Genomic DNA, 26066 nt, shown 5'->3' with positions numbered 1-26066 from the left:
TGTGGCTTCTTTCCTCATCCAAAAGTTCTGCAGCCACTGCTCATCATCCCAGACGTGCATCACAATGTGATCCCACCACTCAGCGCTTGTTTCCCGAGCCCAAAAGCAGCGTTCCACTGTGGTCAGCACCTCCGTGAATGCCACAAGCAATCTCGTATCGTATGTAGCAAGATCAATGTCACGCTCCTCTTGCCTTTGTAGTTTAAGGACTAACTCCACTGCCGCTCGTGAGGTGTTGGTCAGAGCGAGCAGCATACTGGTCAGCAGTTCAGGATCCATTCCTGCAGCCCGAAAGAGGCAGGGTGCAGTACACAAACCGTTGAAAGATGGCACCAGATGCGGACGGAAGCACAGGGATTGCTGGGATGTGAAGCAATGCATCACGGGGCATTGGCACAGGACCCAGGATGCCCCATGTCCCCTTCCATCTTCCCACAACTCTTAGTGGCAGAAGAGGTAGAGGTGCTCTGTGGGATAGCTCCCCAGAGTGCAATGCTCGGAATACCGCTGCAAGTGCCACAAGTGTGAACATGCTATTGCGCAGGCAGCTGACAGTGTGACCACACCACAGCGGTTTTTCTTCAGTGCTCTATGAGGGGTGCTGTAACTCCCACCGCTGTAACTGCCAGCGTAGACATGCCCTTACAGTGTGAAGCAAGCTACAGGGAAACTGGCTGGTTCAGGGGACTGGTAATGGGATACAAACCCCTTCACCTCTGGTCACCAGCTTTACACTGTTGTGGGACAGAGTTAAGTGGGTGTAAAGTGGGTTGCTATCCAACAGCTGTTAATCCAGCACTTTCATGGATGTCTAAATTAAATAAACAGTAAGTTTATTTTAGAAGTACTGAAGAAGAAGGAAGAGAGGCTACAAGCAGCATAATTTACACTGCTCAGGAATGGAGCAGAACTAGGAAGGAAGCTCTTCTAAAGCCATGTCTACATTAGGAGAGCTTTGCTATATAACCAAAAGTGGCAAGGTGCTCCTAATGTGGCTGCAGCTCATACCAACAAAGCTGCACTTTTACCAGCATATTCCACCCTTGAATGAAACAAGCTATACCGGTAAAAGTGCAGCTTTGCAAGTATAATTGAATCTATACTAGGGACTGCTGCTGGCCCAGTTAAGTTGGTCAGGGATCACAGTTGTTCTCAACCAGTGGTTCTCAATCTTTCCAGACTACAGTCTCCCTTTCAGGAGTCTGAAACCTGAGCACCGCTGCCCAGGGCTCAAGCCCAAGCCCTGCCTTCCAGGGCTGAAGCATATGTAACTTAGTTTCATGGGGCCCCTGTGGTGTGCGGCCCCAGGTAATTGCCCTGCTTGCCACCTATTAACACCTGCCTGGCACTTGAGACCCCCCTAAACGCTTCTTGCATTCCCCAGGCTGAGAAACACTGGATCTAGATGAGCTGACATACCCCTGGTTGAGAACCACTGGTGTAGACATAGCCTAGACCAGCCATGTTTTGGAGGAGAAGGGTGGGGAAAGAAAAATTCTGAAAAGGTATTAGAGCTGGTATTGATTCAGAAAGGCAAAGCTCCAAGATCAGAACTAAAACATACCCGTCTATTTTAAGCATCAAGCCAGTCATCTGCCAGCACTGGGAGAGAACACCACCCATTAATGATTCACTGTCTACCTGATCTGGGCTGGAGGAAGAGGGAGAGAAGGGAAGGAGGAAGCCTGCTCCTGTTATTAGCTTAGTTGAGTTTACTCAAAGGACAAGGGGCCTTTTTTAAAAGGCAGGTTTAGCAAAAATAGGAATTAGGGAGGCAGGAAACAATTCAAAATTGAACAAGTCAGACTCATTTTCTTCAGGGTGTTACTGACATACACATATCCCCCACTCGCAATTCAGATCTGAAGGAAGAGATGCATCTCTTCATTGTCTCTGTGATCTTCTGACCATACAACATGAGTGGGATTGAGTTGTATGCAACATTCAGCCACACCAGCCTAGCAGTCCCACTACATTCTGCCTAATGCAAACTTTGACTTACATAATAATTCAGATTACTGTCTCTATGGGTGGCAAAGATAACCTTTGAAATGTGATCCAATGCAGCGTTGTCTGAGTCTGTCATGACTTGGAAGAGCCACATGCTACTCCTTTCTAGAACCAGCTGTATAGAAGGAAGATCAAAAGCAGTGGAACCATGGCTATTCCACTGTTCTGGGGAAGAGGAAGGGGAGACCATGATGAAGACATACTGAGGCTTGCCATCTCCTCAGCATGCTGTTAATGCCTCTCCTTGGGAAAAACGAAGAAGTTTGAAGATCTTGTGGTATTGGCACAATAGCATGGGGAGAAGCAGGGAGATAAACCAGCATATCTGATAACCCAACCTCGACCATTTCAGGGGTGTACAGGGGCACCAGCTGTTGCAATACAAGCTATAGAGTAGCTACTGTACGCCAAGGTGCTTGCTGATGCTGGAGTATCCCTTTTCCAACTTCAGCACCTCAGATTCACTGTGAAAAGACTCAGGCACTGTGCAGGGAAGTAGCATTTTGATTAAAAGAGGTGTGATCTGCCATTCAGTCCAACAGGGTGTAAAGTCAAACCAAATGTTGACAATCTAAAGTGTCAACATTAACTCTGGCAATAACCATTAAAGCATGACTTGCAGCATTCTGGGGCTTGCGGCACTGCTTGTGAAAGTAACTTCTGTTTTTAAGCCGCCTCTGGACTCTGTTCTGCAGGCTAATGGATACAATATTTGCCTTGGAAATGTGTCTGCATTTCAGTTTTCATATAGATATGCTCAGTTCTCAGCTGGACATCCAAGTTCTGGTTCAATACAGAGGATAATACAAATCAGAGAGCGGCTTCAGGTGTGTCTGCTTCTCCATTGCTATTTCAATTAATTTTATTTTGGGACACCACCCAGTAAGGCAAATTAACGTTAGCATCTCTCCCTCTTTCCCTCTGACTCCCTCTGCCCTGCAAAACACACATACAAAAGCAGCTTCTCCATGCCTCTTATTTGTGCTCACCTATCCCGCTCCCACTACCCCTCTTCTCTTTGCTCTTACTTGTCCCTCAATTCTGCTCTTCTCTCCCTGTCCCTAACTTGCTTATCCATCACTCCTTATACCTTGTCAATCTTCATCCATCTCCACTTTGATCCTACAAATCCCCCACTTCCAGCCCTGCCCACCTCCCAGCCAGTCGGAAATACAGTCTGCAGAGAACTGCCCTACCACCCTTCCTCAAGCCTTGGTCCAAATATCAACATCCATCACTCTGACTAAAACATAGCTATAGCATAAAGTTGAACAATCAGGCACAAGATTGCTAGATAGAATAGACAGTGAGAGAAGCAGGGGGGGTAGTATCTTATGCTCTCATACTGCCAATAGGAAAGACAAGAGCAGTTTAGATACTGGAACTCCAAGGTTATTGCTGTATCCCTGCTCGTAAGCCACACAGACAACCAAGTAGGCAGATCAGTATTGTATATACTTGGGGGGGGGGGGGGGCTCGACTCCAAATTGCTTAACCCCTGCAAATTCTCAACTTGTGCAACATGTTCAGCCTTCTGTTGGCAAGCACTAGGATGTTTCCCTTCATTTGGATGAGGGAACCACAGGTGAGCACACAGTATTTTGTGAGAAGAGTGGGTGATTCCAGTCCCTGGAACATAAAGGGATGCACTGCACAGCATAAGTAGATGATGAGAGACAAGGGTCTATAAGCCAAAAAGGTTGTAAGTTCACAATTTACAACAGGCCTCAAATAGCAGGAGATGGGGAGTGAGACTGACGTTCTTCCGATGGGATCCTGAATCAAGGGCACTTTCTACCAACCTTTAGTGAGGGTCCAGGTGGCAGTTAAAGCATTCACCCCACTTTCCAAAATGAGCAGAGAAAAAATAATGTCCTGGCCAACATGTCCTGTCTGAATAAAATGGGTTTTAATAGATCACAGTTTGCGAGATAATCCACCATTATGCCTCTGGCGGCACACGGGTACCATACTTACAACACTGAGTATGGAAGGACAGAAAAGAAAAAAAAAATCTAAAGTACTATGAGCAGCAGAGAGACAAATTCCACTCCAATTCTGAGTGGAAGCTTTCAACGAAGGAGCATTTAAGGGAAAATATATGCATTATGACACACATTTATGAATTCATTTTAATTAAGGATTAAGAACATCCAGTGCCTGCCCAAAGGGCTTAGAAATGCAACTGTCTTTGCAGAGAGCAAAGAGGAGGCTAACGATGGACAACGTTTGAAGAGGTCACCACCAAAACACCCTTGCATGCAACATTCCGTTAGAGAAAATTGGCATATGGCGTTTTAAGAAAGAATACCCATGTAACATAACAGGTTGAATTTTCTAAGTGTTCTACTCTTAAATAGAGAAGGAAGGAGGAAAAGTTTAGAGCTCTGGGAATTAGCATGGCCTTTAACACAGTGGAACTAAACTGAATTCCCACCAGCCCTATTAGCTCATGCATTCTTCCAAACAACCCAGAACAAAGGCACCATTCACTTGTGCACGTAGGCGGCTCAGGACAGCAGAGGGCTGTGTAGTGCATTATTGCATGATGATCCAACATTGATAAGTCATTATGGCTGCCTATTGCAGCCCTACTTCCAACAAAAAATGTTCATTTCCCCTGCACAGGCTGAAGAAGTTTACACTTGCCCCATCTCAGGCAGTCAGAGAGGAGCCACATACCTAGCATCCGAGTGTGCAGGCACAGGATTTAAAAGCCAGAAAGTGATGGCTAATACAGAAAAATAAGGGAAGCCACCCCTCCCTTCTGTTATTATTTGTACAGCTTGGACATAAACATCCTTCATCTAGAGTGAAATTCCTCAAAAGCTACCTATGTTTAGCCAGATAAATATTATTCTGCACAGAAAACCCTAAAGTCCCTCCTCAATCCAAAGGGCAAATACTTACTTTAAATGGATTTCACATTGCACAGTGGTACATGTACCTAGATTACAGCAGATCAGGAATCCAAGTTCCACTTTTAGAAGGTTCATTATTCCCATCACATATCCAGGTTGTCAAATTGCACCCCTCCACTATATGACAATCAACAGGTGTGGGTCAAGCTTGGTGCAGTCACCCAGCTGAAACAGGAGGCGGCCATACAATGAACCAACTGCTCCCTTCACTTACTGGTGCCACATATAAATGCACACCAACAGAAACGGAGGTGAGCCTCTTTTTCAAAGTGGCTCCTTCGTCCTAAAAAGAGTGAACCCTTGAAAAATGATACCATTCTGGAAATGAAAGAGGAATATGCTCTTTGTTTTAATCTCTGCAGCATTAGAAGATCATGGTTGAGAGCACTGTAGGACAATGAAACAAAGAGATCTAACTCCTTCATTACTGGCATTCTGCAGAGGGAACATCACTAGTTCCTTATTTTAAAAAAAGCATTATCCCCTTAAAAGTAACATTTGAAGCAAGTTCCACATTTAAACATGCCTGAGGTAACCTGGTAGCTCACAGGCAAGTTTTAATTTAACTGCTTGGAAGATTCTTATCTTGAGGCAGAGATATCACTCAGTGGTATCCAGAGCAAAGAAAATGATATCACTACACCCCATGAAGGACCAAAATTGACTGGCACCATACCACAGGAATTTTATTACAAAGCTATTAATGGAATTATGAAATATGGTGCCAATGTCTTCACTCTCATCTCATCCCTGGGGCCAGAGCAACCCTCCTATAAACACACCTCACATACAGATTCCTTGCTCCTGAGAGCATCTGCAAATGCATACCACAACCACCAGACAAAAGTCCTCCACAGCTTTAAGCATCAGAGTTGGAATGATTTTTAAATGATTTACTAAACTGTGTCAAACCAAGTTAGATTAAAACATCTCTTTAAGAGAGATTAAAATCTGACAATACAGAACAGGGAGAAAAACATTCTCAAAGTTGTATTCCAGAAGATCTTGGGGGGGGGGGGGGGGGGAGGCCACGGGGGAAGGACCTTGGAGGAAAAGAACTCAATTCTGTCATAAAAATGATTAACTTTATTATTCAGATTTTAAAGTGGCTGAAGTCAGGAAAGTCAGTGTGATGGCTTCTCCAGCTACCAATATCTGGCTGCTTTGCAAATAAGTATTATTTTGTAAAAGTAAAATGCATTTCACTGGACCACAGTAGACAACATTTGTAGAGCACTCTAGGACAACCTAAGGGATTTGGTGAGCATTGCAAAATAGCTATATTATTGTACTTGTCCTTCAAAAAACAAGAGTATTCATTGATTGGGAGTTTAAAGCCAGAAGGGACCATTAGATCATCTAGTCTGATCCTATATGTATCACAAGTCATTAAATTTCACCTAGTTACCCCTATACTGAGCTCAAATAATTTGTATCTGGCTAAATCACATCTTCCTGAACGACACTTAGTCTTGACCAGAAGACCTCAAAAGATGGAGAATCCACCACTTCCCTCTGTAGTTTGTTTCAACAGTTAATCATCCTCACTGTTGAAAATTTGCATTTTATTTCCAAATTGAATTGTCTGGCTTCAGCTTCCAGCCATTGCTTCTTGTTAGTCCTTCAAGAGCCAGTATTTTCTCCCCATGAACATACCTATACACTGTAATCAAGTCACCTCTCAATCTTTGATTGAGCTCTTTAAGTCTATTCTGTAAGGCATTTTTTCCAGCTCTTGAATAATTCACTTGGGACAAATGAAATATTGCAAAGCTGCAGTATTATAACCATTTTACAGTTGGGGAAGACAGTAGAGAGAGGTTAACGGACATTTCCAAAGCGAAAGAGGGAGACGGCATCTGAGATAGGGATAGATCCCAGGACTCTGTATTCATAGCTAAGACTAAGTTTGTGTCACGGATATTTTTCGTAAAAGTCATGGACCGGTCACGGGCAATAAACAAAAATTCACGGAAGCTGTGACCGGTCCCTGACTTTCACTAAAAATATCCCTGACAAAAGGGGTATGCGGGTTCAGCACCCACTGCTGCTGGGGCTCCTGGGTCCCCCATTGCTGTAGTGCATCCCCCCCGCCATGGCTAGCTGCGGGGTCCCCCCGGCAGGGGCTGGAAGCTGAGAGGCAAAAATGTTGCAGAGGTCAATGAAAGTCATAGGGGTCCGTAGACGATCTCAAAGATTTCCAAAGGGGTCTACACCTCCATTTGAAATTTTTTAGGTGTCGTGAAATGACAAAAGATTGAAAACCACTATATTAGAATAAGGGAGACAGTCTTGTCTCCAAAGTCTCTCTCTCTTCTTGTGCATCACTGTTCAGTGTCTGCCTAGAACCTTCCCCAGTCATCTCCCTGCCCTGTTTCCTGCTACAGATTTACAAAAGCACAACATATAACCTCACACTATCTTTAACATATGGAGTTGTACTGTAGAGCTAAAGGCTCTACAGCAAAATGTTTTATTATATCGTTCTTTAAATTTAGCAAAACGCACTCTTGTCTTTATACATTTTAAGTGTTTATATATCGCTTCTCACATACACACCCCCTCCCCAACATTTGACCACCACCCACATAGACCATCACCCTCAATCCACCACCAATAAAGCCTTATCCCTTTAACCACTCCCTGGGAGAGGGCCTGGGAAAACAGACGGGCTTCACAAAACTGCTGTTGGAGTAGGAGTACTTAATAAGGTACACACAAATCCATTTCCAAAAGCAGCCTTGAATCTATCAGAAATGAAGTTTCTTTCAAAGTCCTGCTCAGTTCTTATGGCAGCAAGAGAAAGTTTCACTTAAACTCTGAACTCACACTGAATATCCTTCAGCATGTCACTGACTCTCATTCAGTTATCATAATTATTGAGTATGGTGCCCTGCTATTTATGTAGGAAAGCAAAACACGCATACTGAAATCATTCGTGAAAGTTGTGCAAGTGTATAAAAATAAAGCAGCATAAATAATTTGAGAGGGCAGGAACGCAGATGGACAGAACAAAGAAAAGAAAGACACCAATATAGTTATCAGATATGTTATGCATTTGTAAGAATTGAGTGGTAAGTTAACAAAGGAAAGTGACAAGTCATAAACAAGTACAGTATACATACTCCCCCATGCTCAAAACAACCCCCCTGGATTATCTTGGACTCACACTAGCCAGGAAAACGATACAGAATTATACCTACTGGTACTTCAAAGGGAACCCTAATTCCAGGCTTCCCAATGCCTCCAGCTGCAAACAAGGTTTTTGTTTTGTTTATTTAATTAAGTCCTTTTTGTTTTCTTTTAAGTTAGAGAAAGAATAGAATGGATCTGAAGTAGCTTCACTTCATGCTCCAAAGCACATCTAATTACACCTGTAACAAACCTAAGCCAGGGAAGGGATTGTAGAGCACAGCCTCTTCCTTTCAGGCTAGAGGCTCCCTGCCTGCCTAGGAATAAAGAATAAGGTCTATCCTTAAAAAGCCCTTTGTTACGGTTTTGTGCTGAAAATTAGATTCACATACTGGAATCTACCCTTATTAAAAATATTTTAAAGTAGCAACAGATATAGCCATTTTTAAATGAGGCCTCATACCTAGAATGCCAGTGATGCATCAAATACTCGCATACTGAAATCATTTGTGAAAGTTGTGCAAGTGTATAAAAATAAAACAGCATAAATAAGTACACATTTAGATTCACAAATTAGATTCACAGACTGGAATCTATCCTTATTAAAAATATTTTAAAGGAGCAACGGATACAGCCATTTTTAAATGAGACCTCATATCTGGAATGCCAGTGATGCTCAAATACATTTCCTGCTAATCATATCCTACTGCCCACAATAATCATCTAGTGCCAGTGTTTATCACGTAGAAAGTCCTTACCATTGGCATCACCTGTGCTGTATTTTCCTCATAGCAAATTATTGGGATAAAGGGCCATTTGGCAGAATGAGACACTAAAGTATTCTCATCTAGATGCCCATGAGTAATGTGTCACAGGACACTCTGCCGCTTTTACAGATCCAGACTAACACGGCTACCCCTCTGATAATGGGAACTATGTATATCAAAGGGGGACAAGGCCCCTCATGTTTCAGAATCATATGTGGCAAGTGCATTGTGAAGGAGCTCTCCAAGAAATAAACTGCTAGAGCTCCTACCATTTGAATACTTATTCCTAGTGGGTAGTGCTCTGGGTACTTAAAACCTAGATCTCTGTTTTAATAAAAAAGCATGGAATAGGAACAGCTGCAAAAACATTTACTGAATGAGCTCCAGACAACACAAAATACAACCCACTCACTTCGCAGAGAGTAGTTTGCCAGTCACTAGGATTATTTTACAGAACATTTCTAGTGATGTCACTGTAGCACAGGACCCCCTGTGGCCACTCTTGCAACACACACTTCTTTTAGACAGGTTTCAGAGTAGCAGCCGTGTTAGTCTGTATTCGCAAAAAGAAAAGGAGTACTTGTGGCACCTTAGACACTAACCAATTTATGTGAGCGTAAGCTTAAGTGAGCTGTAGCTCACAAAAGTTTATGCTTAAATAAATTTGTTAGTCTCTAAGGTGCCACAAGTACTCCTTTTCTCTTTTAGACAGGATCTGAAAGGTCAGAAACAAACCAGACCACTCTCTAAACAACATCCTGGGATGTGTGTATTCTCACATGCTAGATCACACCAGACTGTGAGATTGCTTCACTCCTGTTAAAAGTAATTTAGACTTCTTGTAAGTGTATCAGAAGATATTTTTCACAGGAGACAGACTACAAAAAAATCCAAGGTATTATTTACAGAGTAATATTTCAGTTTTCTGAAATGTGCACACAGACATCCTATACCTGGGATAATCCTTTAAGATGCTAAGTGGTTAGTGTGAGAGCTTATTGTAGGAAACAGAGAGGCATGGATTAGATTATACAACCAGTACTTCCTCATCCATCACACATTCAGTGCTGTAAGAATCATTTATTTAATGTCTACATCAGCATATGACGTTGGTGGGTGGTATTTCGGACCCTTGTTTATAGTGTTGTTCTTTTCCTCCTACCCTAAAACTAGGTTTTGAATTTGCACTTATCACATTTTCCACAAAAAACCAACCCATGTATGACACCTTTCTACTGTACTCTATATTGTTCTATAATAAATACAATAGCTCTCTTGACAGTCACAGCCCAGATAATATTGTATCAGGGAAACTGGTAATTTTAATGTATGTATAGGGCCCTGTGTAAATTACAATTGTATACCCATGTAAAGTGCCACACAATAGTCTAGACCAGGGTTCCCAAATGGTGTATATAAGCTTGATGTTCCACCCATTCACTTTACAACAGTTTCAGAAGGTGGTACATGAAGGAATAATGTTTGGGAACTGCTGGTCTAGAATCTAAGCTTTCATCAAAGAAAAATCTCAAAGTCCCTTAAGATTGCCAAAATAAACTGCAGTGTGAATCAGATGTAAACCATTTATGATTTCCTGAGCCCGCAGAGAGCTTGAAATAATGGCTTTGAGAGGTGTGAACTGCTCCCCATTCATCAAAATTGGTTAACTCTGAAAACTAAATTATAACAATTTAAAATGTCAACATTAACTATTTCACAGCTGATCATTTTAGCAGAAATATCAATCTAATGTACTTCATTACTGCTGGATGCACTGGAAGCAGTTACACTGGGAGAGGATGCAGTCACCAAGAAGCTCCAACACATGACATCAGCCAACATCCTAGATGCCTCACACGATGCGGGTTCAGACTAGGGCAGTGGTTCTCAACCAGGGGGCCTCGAGCAGGTTTCAGGGAGGCCTCCAAGCAGGGCCAGCATTAGACTTGTCAGAAAGCCAAAATCCCACGGCATGGGGCTGAAGCCCAAGTCCCTGAGCCCCACCACTGGCGGCTGAAGCTGAAGCCTGAACAATGTAGCTTTGTGGGCCCCGAGGCAATTGCCCTGCTTGCTATCCTCTAAGGCCCGCCCTGGCTTTTATGTGCAGAAAACCAGTTGTTGTGGCACAGGTGGGCCGTGGAGTTTTTATAGCATGTTGCGGGGGGCCTCAGAAAGAAAAAGGTTGAGAACCTCTGGACTAGGGCACAGCACAGAGACTTCTTTCAGTGGTACTAAAAGATGACCTGATGGCTAGAGAGACAGGCAGAATCTCCATATTGATACTCTTGGACCCCTCTACATCTTTTGACCCAGAGGACCACAAGGTACTGCTAATATTCCTACACAACATGGCAGGAGTAGATGTCTCAGCATTCGGGTGGCTAAAATCATTCCTGTCCAGCAGAACTCAGAGTGGTGATGGATAATTGCTCCTCTTCTATGAAAGCACTCACCTGCAGAGTCCCATAGGGGTCCGAACTACCTCTCTTTTCAATAGCTACATGAGACTACCGGGAGAGGCAGTGAGATGCCACAGGCTCAGCTACCAATGTACGCTAGTACTATTCAACTACACATCTCATTCTCAACTGATGCAACCTCTGCCGACAAGAGATCAGCTCCTGGATGAAGAACAGATTGCTCAAGGTGAGCCCAGGGAAGACCAAAATGATGATAGTTGGAAAGAAGTGACACTGAAAAACAGAGACTTTGCCTCCACCTTCCAGTAAAGGTGTACAGACGCCACTCATCAAAATGGTGTGATGCTTTGGGGTTCTGTTTAACTCCTTGCTAAGCTAGGGTGACCAAGCGACTTCATATTCTAAAAGCACCTTCTTTCACCACCAGTTGCTAGGAATTCTTCCTCCCAAAGACCTGACCACGCTGATTTATTTTTCACTTCTTGGCTGGATTACTGTAAGTCATTGTCTCTGAAGCTGAATGTGAAGATGACACACAGGATCCAGTGGGTACAGAATGCAACTGCCTGCCTTCTCCAAGGTGTAAGCTGCCTTGAGGACATTAGGCCCATGCAGTCAACTCTGATTCTGCCAAAAGGAAGAAGAAAAAATGCATTCTCTACCTAATATCAAACCCACAACCACCACTTGTTTGGCAAAAACAAAACTGACGCCCATGCCTTCCTAGTTAACTGCAAAACCTCCACCATTTCTCCATGAAAACGTCTAAATCCATTATAAAATAAACAATTTAATATCAAAACAAACAACGGCTATTGTACTGATTGCCATTTGTTTATCCAGGAAGGAGGCTATTAAAATCAGGGTAGTCTTAGAAAGGTGACAATTTCTTGGATGCTTCTTACTCAAAAGAGGATTTCAGCGAGCAAATTCAATACTATTTTGCAAGTGTCAAGAGACTTAGGGAAAGTAGAGACTCTGGTTTAATTTGCCAATGACTTGAAGCTGATCACTACTTCTAGACAGGTTTTTGAACAGAAAACCATTTTACTGATTAATGCTCCTATAGGTATGACCCAACTCTCAGGGCAAGTCTATACTACAAAATTAAGTTGACCTAAGCTACGTCAATGTACAGCCACCGCAGTACTTAAATCGTTTTTGCATGTCCATGCTACACTCCTTTTGCAGGCAGGCAGTCCTCACCAGGAGCAGTTGCAGCAATTTAACTGTCAGTGGGGGCACTGTGGGATGGTTTCTGAAAGGCAACAACAGTTGATGTAAGCAACAGTGGCTACACTGACACTGTGTGAACCTAACTACAATCGACCTAAGCGCTATGCCTCTCGTGGAGGTAGAGTTATTAGGTCGGTGTAGTGGGCAAGTTACACCAGTGGGAGCTACATTTTAGTGTAGACGCTTACAGAGTTAGGTCAATATAAGCTGCCTTACTGTGACCTAACTCCACAGTGTAGACCAGGCCTCACAGAACCAACCCTCAGTTTAAATTGTTGGAAAAAAGAACACCTGAAACATCCCAACTTGAATGTGTTTAACTTCTTTTGCCTTACACCAGAATTTGAGGGCCCCAACAAGCTGCAGCAATAAATTGCTTGTATGAATGTAACAAATTGTTATCTTATCTGCAAAAGCTTTTTATTTTAAAGATATATCCCATCTGCTTTATGACTTGAAAATGTCATCCCTAAGCCCTAAACATTCCCCTGCTCTAAAGCCAACAGAGCACTATAACACTAACCACAAAGATTGATTAAACACCCTATCTTGAAAAGAATGCTCACAGGGAAGCTTTAGTTCAGGTCTTCTCACACCAGCCAGGGCAATGAAAAGCCCTGCCATTCAGACACTACTATTCTATGATCCTATAAACCAGGTTCTAAACAGATGGGGATGTGAGATCCTCTAAACCAGTGCTGGTATAAATATACTAATATAACACTTCCAGATTACACTGGAATGTCTTCTAGATGACGGTAGCTGAACTCTTCAACTGGATTAGTTTTGAGAAAAGAAAGAACAGCAACAGGAAATTAATTCAGTGTAAGCTACACAGTGCTTCTCCTTGGCAGGTGACTTCTGTTTCCAAAAGATTTTTTTTTCTATGCATGGGTAATTGCCATTTTTTGCTTTTAATGGATATAAGGCCTGAAAGATTTTTAAAACCTTGATTTTTTTTAAACCTTAGAGAAGACTCAGGAATATCAAGTTTATTATTCTTTGACTTTGCTGGAAGATATTAAGCATATATATCAATCAAATCATAGAAATGTACAGCTGGAAGGAACCTCAAGAAGTCATCAAGTCTAGTCCTCTGTGCTGACCTAAATGTTACACCTTAACTGAAACTGTGAGGGTGTGATTCTTTTATTCTTCTTTTATTCAAAATCCTATTCAATGGAGTATAGGTGTTAAAAAAGAACAACCGTTTTAAAACAGTCTGGCTAAAAATCCTTTTGCCTCTCGAATCACTTAACCTTCACTCTGAGCTCTTGTGATGTCTCCATTGCACTAGTTCTCCAATCAGAGTCTTCTAACCTAGGCCAGGTCTACACTAGAAACTTTTGCCAATATAGTGAAATGTTTATCAGAGGAGCAATTCCTTTACAGCATTTTTATACCAGCAAGAAGCCTTACTGCAGACACAGTTTTACAGGCAAAAAAGTCCTTTTGCCAGTATAGCTTATTTTGTTTGGAGGACTGGTATAGCTGTCCTGGTGCAAACCTGTCCTTAGTGCAAGCTAGGCCCTAGACAACATCTGAATTTCTACTTTAAAAAGCATGCCAAATTTTTTTAAAGCCTTCAAGGCACCCTTTATACTTCAAAGAAAAGGGCGCAAAGCTCATTTTCCCCCTCTGCTGATTACCATTAAAAGCAGTTTCAACATACACAAAGCACCAAAGCTCTAGATATAAATATATCTCAGTTCTCTGCTTTGCTCCTTGCACTGAATGGCATCCATTGGAAATATGTCCAATAAGTAAGGCTTGACTTGAATTGCGGGGTGATTGTCAAAAAATGGAGGCTGAGTTGCAGACCAGTCAAAGAAAATAAAAAAAAAAAGTAATAGTGGACCTCATTATTTGCAGTAATAAAGTCCGTTATATTTTTCTGCAATTTTCCGCTGTCGGCTGCCCCAGGCTGAGAGCGGGGACTCCAGCTCTCAGCCCCAGGGCAGCCAGGGCTCCTGCTGTCAAAATTGCAGTGGAAGCCTAAAATTGCTGAATCCGCAATTTCTGCAATATTGCAAGTTAAGCAGGGCCTTACCAATAAGTTTATCGTGGGCTCTCAAAACATTCACAAAGACACTGCAGAGATAGCGGTAGCGGAGAGTCACTCAGTGAGCAAAAAAAGTTAAAGGCAAAGAAAATGTGCACCCCTCTTACATGGCACAGCAACATCCACACACAGAGAAGCCTCCAACAGATATCTGAACATATAAACATGTCCCTGTTCTGACCCAAGACTGCTTCCTTTCCACAGTCAATAGTGATTCGATCTTGGGCGTAAAAGATGTTTGACTAATTTTTAATTGAACTTAAGTCTCTGAAAGACAGCGAGGGTCACTGGATAGGTTTTCTTTTTAAAGGGCACTTCAGTTTTCAAAGACCAATAAGGAAAGCAAACTATTTATTCACTAATTCCTTAGTCAACAGACCAGACAATAATGCCTTTCAAACTTAAACCACATTGACTAACACACCCAAAGCCTCCCCCAAACTCACTGTGTTTGAAGTGATGCTCATTTCCCCAACTCATTTTCATAAAGCTCACCTTCAAAAGCATGTGGGAAAGCAATCCAAGGCTGTTCCCAGCCATTTCATACATGCACCACAGAGCACCAGGGCCTTAGGAGTAAAGCCACCAGTGCAAAGAAGGTGCAGGACAAGTGAGAAGACCAGTAATACTGCTCACTACCTACATTCAAAACAATACAGCACTTCAGAAAGTTTGGACAAGTCCTCAGGGTCAATTATATCCTTCAAAAGACTGAAGTACCCAAAATATTTTAGTTTACCCTGACAGACAAGGTGGGTGAGACCAACTTCTGTTGGTGAAAGAGACAAGCTATGGAGTTCTTCTTAGTCTACCAAAAACAAAAAGACCGAACCTGTGGTCTGGAAACAGACAACAAGCATGTGGAAGAATCAAAGTCAAACTTCACTAAAATTTTGCAGTTCCAAAACAGTTAAATCTAAACAGGATTTTTACACTTGATTCTCAAGGTAGGGTTTGTTTAAAGGAACATTAACAGTGGGTAACCATTTCTCTGTGCTCATGAAGCCTACAGGCCTAATCTGTGTCTACATGGACCCTCCATCGGCAGCATCTTGTAAGATGAACCTACAAACTTTCTCCAATTTTTTAAATGACAATGTGGTGCCTCTAAACCATGTCCCTTGGCCCACGCCGCTTCCCGCAGCCCCCATTGGCCTGGAGCGGTGAACCGCGGCCAGTGGGAGCCGCGATCGGCCGAACCTGCGGACGCGGCAGGTAAACAAACCGGTCCGGCCCGCCAGGGGCTTTCCCTGAACAAGCGGCGGACCAGCTTTGAGAACCACTGGTCTAAACAGTTGTTCCAATCGTATTTCCTCTTCCAGGCCCAACAACAGAGATTCTTTCATCTCCCAGGATATCCAGTTAGCATGTATATCACTACATTGACAGTTAACTCCAAATTATACTGAATCCGTGACTTCCAAAGACCTTCATGACTTCAGCCCCAGCAGCTGGGAGTTGCAGCGTCCCACCGCCTCCTACAGCAGCAGCGAGCTGTGAGGTACCCCCGCCACCTGAGGCGGTGGGCCCCCCCAAGCTCGGAGCCGCCACAGGCAACGGGGGTACCCCACAGCTCCCAGCTGCCATGGGTGACGGGGACCCCCAGCCACCCAGCCCCTTCCCATTTTATCATGGATATTTTTCTAAAGTCAGGGACAGGTCATAAGCTTCCATGAATTTTTCTTTATTGCCCGTGACCTGTCTGTGACCTTTACTAAAAATATCCATGATAAAATCTTAGCCTCAGATATCCCTACCCAATCTCTCAGGGAGAAAGCTGAACACCTTTGTTAGATCCTTTAGCATTAAACAGGCTAATTCTGGGAGTGGAAAGGAAAGGTTGGTCTCTTGCACAGACACTCTACAGGGTTGGGGTTTTGTGTTCTTTCTAAATGTGATATCAGAACAGATTTCATATGGATAAAATCATCAAAAATTGTAACGCAAAATAGGTATAATTATTTGTCATACATTAAAGAGCTAACATTAAAAAAAGGGGAATAGCAATTTGTAAATTCTGTATTAGACACACACAAAAATACACACACAGGGCAACTGAAAAGAGGAAGCATGAAATGTCCTGCATGGGAGGGGCTGCACATGCATGTTCCATAGAGAGGACTGCCAAGTTTATTACAACCAGATATGCCACATCTGTTCCATTTTCCTTGCTTAGTGCCTGGACAAACTGATAAAGCACAGACTGTACTATTATTTTTGTTTTTTCCTTCTGTTTGTGTTTTTAAAATCACAGCTGCAGTTAGAAGCCTCTTTCTCTCACCACAAAAACCCCATTGGGCAATGGATTGCAGAACACCACGTAAATTACATGACTCTCTTCCAACCCTATGTGGTGATAGTGCACATGTTCCAAACCACTGGTTATCCCAGACTCCACCCATCAATTCACAAAGTCAAAACCTTCAAAGTAAAATTCCTGGATACCTTTTCTGGCAAAATACAAATGAAATATTATCTGTCAAGCATAATCAGCAGCAGGAGAGTTACCAGTGCTCCAAGAAAACATATTCCAGGATTATACAGATGTAAGCACAAATTGTATGTGTTCCATATAAGCACCTGCAAAAGCTTGCAGATTTCCTCCAAACCACAAGAACTGCTATACCATCCAGACCACTGGTCCAGTTTCTCTAGCATTTGGTCAACATCAGAGTAAAACATGTCCTCACCGAACAAGCTATCAGCAATATGACCAAAGAGGAAATTTTTCTGGCCCACAGCAGTTAGTGGGTGGCCTATGGCCCTGAAGTGTGGGAATTTAGATCAGTGTTAATCTATTAATGGGTCCGTGGAGGTTCTCATTATCCATAAGAGTGCTTAATCCTTTTACAAATTTTCTAAGGCCATATCTACACTTACAAGCTACACTTACGCTGTGCCACTGTAAGAGCACTCATGTAGCCGCGTTATGCTGACTGGAGAGAGCTCTCACATCGACGTCATAAAACCAACTCAATGAGCGATGGTAGCTGTGTTGGCAGGAGACGCTCTCCCACCTACATAGCATGGTGCACATTACAGCTTTTATAGGCAAACTTATGTCGCTCAGGGGTGTGTTTTTTTTCAGACCCCAAGCTACAAAAGTTTTGCCGACATAAGTACTAGTGTAGACATGGCCTAAGTCTTTGCCCCCTAAAATATATTAGGTACATCTACCCTACAGGTGGGGAGCGCACTTCCCAGCTCAGGTAGACAGTCATACTCTAGCTCTACTCAAGCCAGCATGCTAAAAATAGCAGGGTAGCTGGGGATAACATAGGCAGTGGCTTGAGCTAGCCGCCCAAGTGCATATCTTCGGGGGGGGGGGGGGGGGAGGGGGGTGCCAGCAAGTTTGTATCCAGGCTAGCTGTCTGAGCTGCTGCCTGTGCTACTCAAAGCTACATTGCTACTTTTAGTACACTAGTTAGAGCAGAGCTAGCAAGTGTCTACACCCAAGCTGGGAAGCATGCTCTATCAGCTGCAGCACAGATGTACTCACTGTGGCACTAAATTCTACAGGATAATTGTGTGTGTTAGTTTTTAGTAATTTGTCGTCTTAAGTCTTATTGCGTGTTCCCTTTTATTGAGAGAGTAGATGGAGGTGTCCGACTGACCTTTTCTGTGCCAGAAATTACATAAATCTATTATGTTACGTACTTCTCCTAACCTTTCTATCTTGCCTTTCTGTGGGTAATTTTCTTTCTTTCCCTTCCCCAAATCTTTTCTATTTCCAATATGTCCTTTTTGAAATGGAGTGATAAAAAACAAGTACACAATGCCATGATATTTTAGGTACTACTCTATCCACTTCATATCATACTTCAGTTTTAAAAAAGTGGAGTATCGTTACACCCTGCGCAGCTGTTTTCATTAACCTGCCCATAGTGGCCACAGCATCTAGGAAACTGAGAACTTATAATTCACCCTCGTTGTAATAGTGATAAAATGTTCTAATCTGGCATATGTTATAGCTGCCATCATTGCAACCACCAGCAGAGTTAGAGTGATGAAAGTTAATTTAGAACCTATTAATATGCATGAACAGTTCAAACAGTTCCTTCCAATGAGCACTACCTTGCACTCATTTACAGTGATTTATTTGCCAGCGTTGCCCAGTAACCTAGCTTTGCCAGGTCTTTTGAAGTTTTTCACAGTTCTTTCTAATCTTGATTAACCTAAATAATTGTCATCTGAAAATTTTACCACTTCACAGTTCACCTCCTTTTCCAGACCACTAAATATATTAAACATAGCTCCCAGTACAGATCCACGGGGCATCTCACTATTAACCTCTGCCTATGATGAAAACCAACCATTTAATGCTTATTTTGTTCCTTTCACAATCAGCTTCATAATATTTAATCCCATAATTTACTCTCAAAAGGTTTTATCAAAAGTCTTTTTGAAAGTCCCTGGAAGCTATGTTAACAGATTCTTTATCCATCTTGTTTATTCACCGAAATAATTATGATTAGCAGAAGTATAACTTTCCTTTAGTGAAAAAACAGTGGTTAGTCTTTATATTGTGCTAATTAAGGCATTCCATAGCTAGCTTTAAGTTTCCCCACCTCCTGAATAATTTACCTGACACTGTGTGTTATATGCTTCAAGCTGCCATGTGCCCCTTGAGAGAGTTAAACAATAACTCAGAAAGTACACACCTTTGGTAGGATTCTGGGAGAGGGTGAATTTAAGATATCCTGTATCCAGCACTGGTCCTGGTGACCTAAAACACACATGCTGAGGAGCTCCATTTCTGCGACAGAGTAGCAGACAGTGTTGCTGCCCAGGGAATGTACCAGAAAGGACAAGGAAGGAAGCAGTGTTACAGCCTGTTGAAACCCAAGGAATCTTAAAACACCTGAGAATCCAGCGGCTGGATTCTCCCTCACAGTACTTTGGTGATCTACCACAGAGGGGGAACGTGGCCAGATCTATGGCTGGTTACTACTTTAACCAACTCCGATGAGCACTAAATGTACTATCTTCCCCATGCCCACGAGGGGTTACTGGAGTTACTCTTTTAGCTAAAGTGGTAGAAGCTTGTGATTTGGTGTGGAAGGCCTGTCGCACGCTGACAAACTGTGGTTGGAGTTGTCACAGTAATTTAGGGTTGAGACAGGAAGTTTTTCTTCACAGCCATGAAGGCTAGAAATAAGATTTAAAAAAAACTAAAAGAAAACCGAAGATTACTGCACAATTGGGAAACAAATTCCACAGCCAAGAAACTATGGAATATCCTGGATTCTCTGATCTGCTCCTCTGCACATGCTTCTCTGCCACCTCGTTATCCTTTACCTCTGCATATTCTGCCCAGATGCTTAGTTTCCTGCTTTCCTGGACACTACTCCTACACTGGCAGCTCTGGTCCCATTGGCAGCTCCCGGCTCTTCTATGGCTGGAGTTTTCCCACTGGTACCTGGCAGCTCCAACGTCCAAAACAAGCTCCTGCCTCCTCTCCAATGACTCCTAGAGGAGGCAGCTAAACCAGCTCCTCCTCCTCCCCTTCTTCAATGCCTTTTACAGGCATCCAAGTTTTCTTTACAATGAAGAGCTTGAATGTTTTGTAGAAGTAGCTGAAAGCAAGGAGAGGGTGCTGACACCAATATAACCTGCCAACTCTTCAACCACTACCAGCAAGTACTCTGCAAAGTGCAGTCTCAAATGCTGGAGTAAATATTGTCCAAAGGCTCCACATGTCCACAGCAGCCAAAGAGGGAAAGAGAGGATGCCTTTAAAAGAAGCAACAATCAGCATCACCTTCTGTAGCTCTAAATTTATCTGGATTAGCAGACAGGTTTTCCACATATTAAAAGAGTTAGCTTTTTAGCTCCACGAGGTAGAACTGCCCCCCACATACAGGTTTCTCCCACAGACAAAAAAATACCAGCCTGTTTTCAGGGCTGACGAGAGAGGAGGAAAGAGGGGACAACTGTACTGGGGCCCCTATCATAGAGGGGCCCCCAATGCGCTTGTAGCCAGGGTGAAACGGGAGGCTGTGGAGCTCCAGCAAACATGATGCACTGGAGCCGCAAATTTCTCTCGACGGGCTGGCTTGTTTTTGAAAAACTGGCATTATTTGTTGAGTAGTAGCTTAAATTCAACTGTTACTGAAGTCAAGTGACCTAAAAATCTTTGGATGATCATTGAAACTTGCTCACTAAACCCACTGCTTCAGAAGTTACGGTCATGTATACACATGTTCCGCTGATCAGTTTGCAACATCTAAATAACTTGTTATAAAACAGGCTTCATAGAGACTGAGCAGGAATTATCCCCCCCCCCAATGAAAAACAAATGAACAAAGGCACCCCTTGTTGCAACACCTACTAGCGGGCTGGCTCCAGCCCTACCTCACAGCATATCATGGTCACTCTCCTACTTTTAAATCCTCCTAATCTGGGGGAAAGGCTGAGGTTTTCTCGGACAGCAGCTGCCCTGGGTCACGCAACTCATTTCATTTCTCTCCTAGATATACTATACCCTTTTGGAAAAAGAACATGGATCTCGGTCTCAACTCCTCAATGATGCGATTTGACAGGATTTACCAACATAGATCAATGGCAAGAGCAGCAGCAGTAGTGTCCGTCCCACCAGTGGTAATGGAGTTAAAACACCCCGTGTACCGGTCACGACAAAAGCCACAAGGTAGGAAAACTGGGACTATGCAGAGAGTCATTTCCCATCCTTGAATTTTTAATATTGTGCAGGGGTGTTTCGTAACAGGCAACAAATATCACAAGGAACAACAATGTCATTCCTACGGGTGACCGATTGTCCTGAATACTTGAAGTGGGAGGATGCAAATTTAACCAGCCATGTCACTCCCTTACTAGTTCAATACAGCCAAGTATAATGAGGTTCCATAAAAACTCTTCAGCGTGAGAAGCAAATAGTGTGTATGGGGACACTGCCCTTTAAAAGGAGAGCAGCAAGCGATTAAACGAAAAGCTGAAAAATATTAATCAATCACAGCAATTTAAGAGTGTAGTCAGGATCCAAAAGTCATTCATACACATCTGATGGGTGGTGAGTCAGCCTGAATTGACATCGTAAAAAGAACAAAAGCGATGGCGGCCACAAATATCACTTAAGGAAAGCAGCATCAAGTTCTGTTCCAAGCCCAGCCCAAAAAAGGCAGAGAATTTTCAGCCCACAGTCAACAGCCTTTGAGAACAACCCTGAATGTTAGGGTGATCCTGCCCTCTGGAATGAGGAATGTCACAACAGCTCACCAAAGTTCTTCTCTGACTTTCACAGCTCTGCAAAATGTTTACTTTAACAAAGATAAAGCAAGACCTCACTTGAGCTCTTCCTCCCACTCCATCTTCTCGCCTGCTATCCAGAGGCAGGAATACTCTAATAATCTTCCCCCACCCATTTTCATTCAAACATGCAAAAAAGAACTAAATAAGTGCATATGTATTTATACAGATATCCAGCATATACACTATCTATAATAGGCTCTGGGATTAGCAAGAAAAACTGTTTAATCTGACAGAGGCACACAAACTGCAGATCTAAAACAGGGAATCATCTGTCCTTCCTCTCTGCCATCCCCACCCCCTAGGATTTGGACTATTCCCTTCAAAATGGGTTGCAGATCTGTTAGATCAACAGCGGAGAGAAGAGATGTTTTCTACAATCAGCCTGACCTTTACAAATACAAACAGAGCGGCTCATGCACTGACACTGCCTGTTCAAGGTGTAAACATTTTTAGATTCTGCAGCTCTAAATGGAGACAGGTGGCGTGGGGGCTGTAAGTAAGCCAGCTGAAGACATCTCATTTATAGTTTGATATGTAGTGATCGTCTTTGCCCAACTCCTCCAATCAGCACATGTGCAAACTCTCTTTAGCTGCTATTGCCAAAAGTAATTTCATTCCTTGGAACATAGTAAGGATTTGGTTTGTTTTAAGTTTCCTGTATTACCAATACATTATCCTTTCTGTTCAGAGCCAGTCTTGAACTGCATCACTCTGACATCTCTTCCTGGATCTCTTGCCATCAATTTACAGGAACAAAACCTGCAAACAACAGAAATCATCTTCCCCACCCTACCTTTCATTACCACAAGCCTTCCTGCTCCCTATGCTCACAACTTGGTATCACCCTTGATTCTTATTTCTCAGTTGCCCCCAACGTTCAAGCTGTTGCTATATCCTTGCTTCTTTCTTTTTACAGCATACCCAAATTGATCCTCTCTGCCAAAACCCCCTTTTTTCCATGCCTTGATAATATGCCATGTGGACTACTGTAACCTCATAGCCAACACTGAACAGAAGGGGACAGATGAGTTGAGACTGCAGAGGTAGATTTAAAGTGAAACCAGTGGAAGCAAAGTCATGAAAACCAACATGGTCACCCACTGAAAGTGTGGATGGATAAAAAGGGCCTCTTTATAGGACAGACAGGAAGTAGGTAAGCAACAGGAGGCGGAGCCACAAAAGAAACAGACAGGAAGAGAACCATTAAAGCAAACTTGAAAGTTTATTGTCAAGGTCCAAATTTCTGGGTCAAGGTATAGTCAAGGTACAGACTACAGAGAAAATAATAAAACAAAACAACAACTAAAGAAAGAGATTTCAGGGTCCATTCAAATGTGTCTGATGATCCGGATTTGGCTGCCTACTTACTACCCCTGGTAGTATATACCAATATTTCCATTACTCCTAAATTACTACCCCTGGTCTAGGGAGTAATTTAGGAGTAATGGAAATATTGGTATATTCTCCCAAGCTTTGTGTTTTGGAGTGGTGCAATGTAACGGAAGAAAGGGAAGAAAGCTTTCATTCTGGAGGGGGATATTTGGAAGGGTATTTTTAGAAACTGTTAATCTGAAGTTTTTATAAAGATTGTACATACACTCGGAGCACTGCAGGGAGAGGCCCTAACACAACCCCATTGGCGATGCATATTAAGAGCACTGCTCCATTTTGTACTCCATGTTCTCACCCTTCGACTGTTCAAAACACAGTTAAGATCTCTTCTAAACTACAACATAGAGCCATATTTTTACTGTGCTGGTTGACAAAGTTGTGTTGTAATCAGGACTCATTACTTATTTCTGGTTTTAGTATAATTAGGCAAAAACTTCGCAGAACTAGAGTAATCATGGCAAAATATACACAGTGACACTTTGGATTTACTGTGTTAGGACTTATTTTCATAGTGAAAAGTCCCTTGCTTTAATGATGGAAAAGTCCTACAGAAAATTTAAGAATTCTTGCAAGTGACAGACGTTTCTCCACACAAATTATTGAAACAAAAAACTTTCAAAACTTCTTCCACCACAACAAGAGAACTTCAGTCATGTGTCAAAGATACTTTGGTGTTTGTGCTATATTCCAAATTAAAAGAACACCACAAAGCCTAAAAAACACTAGCCACTTTAGATTTTTAGTATAATCAAAAGAACTACACAGATTTTAAGTTGGTGGGAAATGTGAAAAGACCAGGTACCAAAGTTACACAGCTTCATTTTAATGTCACAGACTTCTCTGAACAGCGGTGTGACCTCACTGAAGATGATTCTTCTATACCCTACTCCCATCAAAACTTCTACTATAAACCCAGAAATCAAACACAGGAAGAGCTTAATTGCTATGAACGCTGGGAGGGATAAGTTAGTGTGGAAAGGAGATAGAAGAAAAACATCATGGCACATGTTTTAATTGTAGCCTTCCTTGATGTCAATGAGATGCTACTCAAGAAATCTTCCTACCTCCTTTCACTGTGTACAGCATTGATAAAACCAGTAAACCAATAAACACTACCAACAGCAGCAAATAAGATCTCTCACACATGTCAGGCCATTTATCATGACTCATGATTTGCCCTAAAATAATGGAGCTCAAAGTAAGTGGAGCGGGACATGGTTCTATTATCCTATTTAGCATCTGTCATTCAAAGATCTAAAATGGTTCACAAAGTAGTTAAAACTCAACACCATTTATGAGCGACATCTTGAAAACTAGTCAATTTTATAAAAACATGTTTCTCGTACTAGAGCAGTGAAATAGTTTAAAATATTGACTTTTGGCTTCATTAGATTTCAGTTCTAACACCCCATTGAGATGACTGGGGCAACTCACATCTCTCAGAGTTATATCTGCAGGTAAGGGCTTCTCGAGTTTGCAGTGAGTCCAATGTTGCCAACTCCACATAGCAGGAAGTCACCAGACAAACCCTGAAAAGTCACTATATGTAGCTGCTTAAGCACTCAAAATGAGTCAAAAATGTCACCAAACAAAATTTCCAGAGAATTCAACATAGAATGTATTGAAATATATAGTTTATATAGATACACACACACACACACACAGGTGAGTATAGTCACAAAATCATTCACAAGCAGCTCAGAAGTTTTAATAAAATCCATTCCATGCTCTTCTTACATTTTGTTGCACACCAGAAGCAACTACAACAGTACACGGTCATCAACAGGAGGGTGCCCTCTGCAGGGAGCCCAACAGATTTAAAAACAAAAATCTGCTAGCCAGACCCCTTCCCCCCCACTTCCAGGGTTTTCTTTTCTGAAAACAGCGAGTAGCTAATCCCAGGCCAAGCAGGGGAAGGAGAAAAGGGGAGCTGAAATCAAGCTAGCTCCACGCTTGATCCTGTAGTAAGGGCTTCTTTTCTGGAGGCATGGTGCCCCACGGACCCTTTGGGGCACATGACACTGTCTCATCCCACCTCATCTTCCATCTGTGCAGCTCTCCTCGCTGGCTAACCTGCCTCCCCGGCCCTGCCCACTTCATTAGCCATCTTTCCCTGCATCACAAGTGCGCTACTTACTATGGAGCGGTGACTTAAAAAAAAAAAGTCACTAAATCTAGTGACAAGGTCGCTAAATTGGCAACACTGTGCAGACACCCTAAATAGTTTTAACACTATTCACATCTTCTTTGCAACCCTGAGGGCTCGATTTGTTTTTTGGGTTTTTTTTTTTTTTTTTTAAATAAAAGCTCAAATTCTATTAAATTTTGCAACAAGGAGTGAAATTTTTACCAAATTCCACAGCTGGGGAACTGTGAAATACACAGGCCCCTGCATATAGAGTCTGTGGCAGAAACAGCAAGAAAATCCGCACCTGCAGGCAGCAGTTTCCTACTGTAACCACTAAATCAGCCGTTTCCAAATTGCAGGTTACTGAAAATTGCATGGGTCCTGAGAGAACTTGCTGGTCTCATGGCCCTGGCTATCCTTGTTTTCAGCTGCTAAACTGCATTAAAAGAAGCTAAAAATATTACTTTTCCACGTAAGTAACTGTTGTAATTGCAAATTGGATGTTATATGATCACAAATGGGAGGAGAGGTGAAGTGGTTCACACGATCATGACTAAATGGGGAGAGATGGACAAGTCACATTCTCTGTTCATATGGATGCAGCGCATTCTGCGAAGAGGCCTGGGAACCCCTTGACTAACAACACTTTCTCCCAAAGCATCTAAAGTAGTGTGCTTTGATTTGTTAATTTATAAGTAACACTCAATGACCAGGGTCACAGCATTCAGTT

At 42.5% G+C, this 26066-nt stretch overlaps 1 protein-coding gene across 1 annotated transcript in view; it reads right to left on the bottom strand.

Annotated features, from left to right (window-relative positions):
• Positions 1-26066, bottom strand: part of LAMC1 (laminin subunit gamma 1) — a 139390-nt gene that overhangs the window by 61326 nt on the left and 51998 nt on the right. The window lies entirely within an intron of this gene.

The sequence above is a fragment of the Natator depressus genome, chromosome 8 (genome assembly GCF_965152275.1).
Source record: "Natator depressus isolate rNatDep1 chromosome 8, rNatDep2.hap1, whole genome shotgun sequence".
In the NCBI taxonomy this organism is placed as follows: Eukaryota; Metazoa; Chordata; order Testudines; family Cheloniidae; genus Natator; species Natator depressus.
Note: the sequence above shows the minus strand (reverse complement) of the source record. Positions and strands in the feature narration are given on the sequence as shown.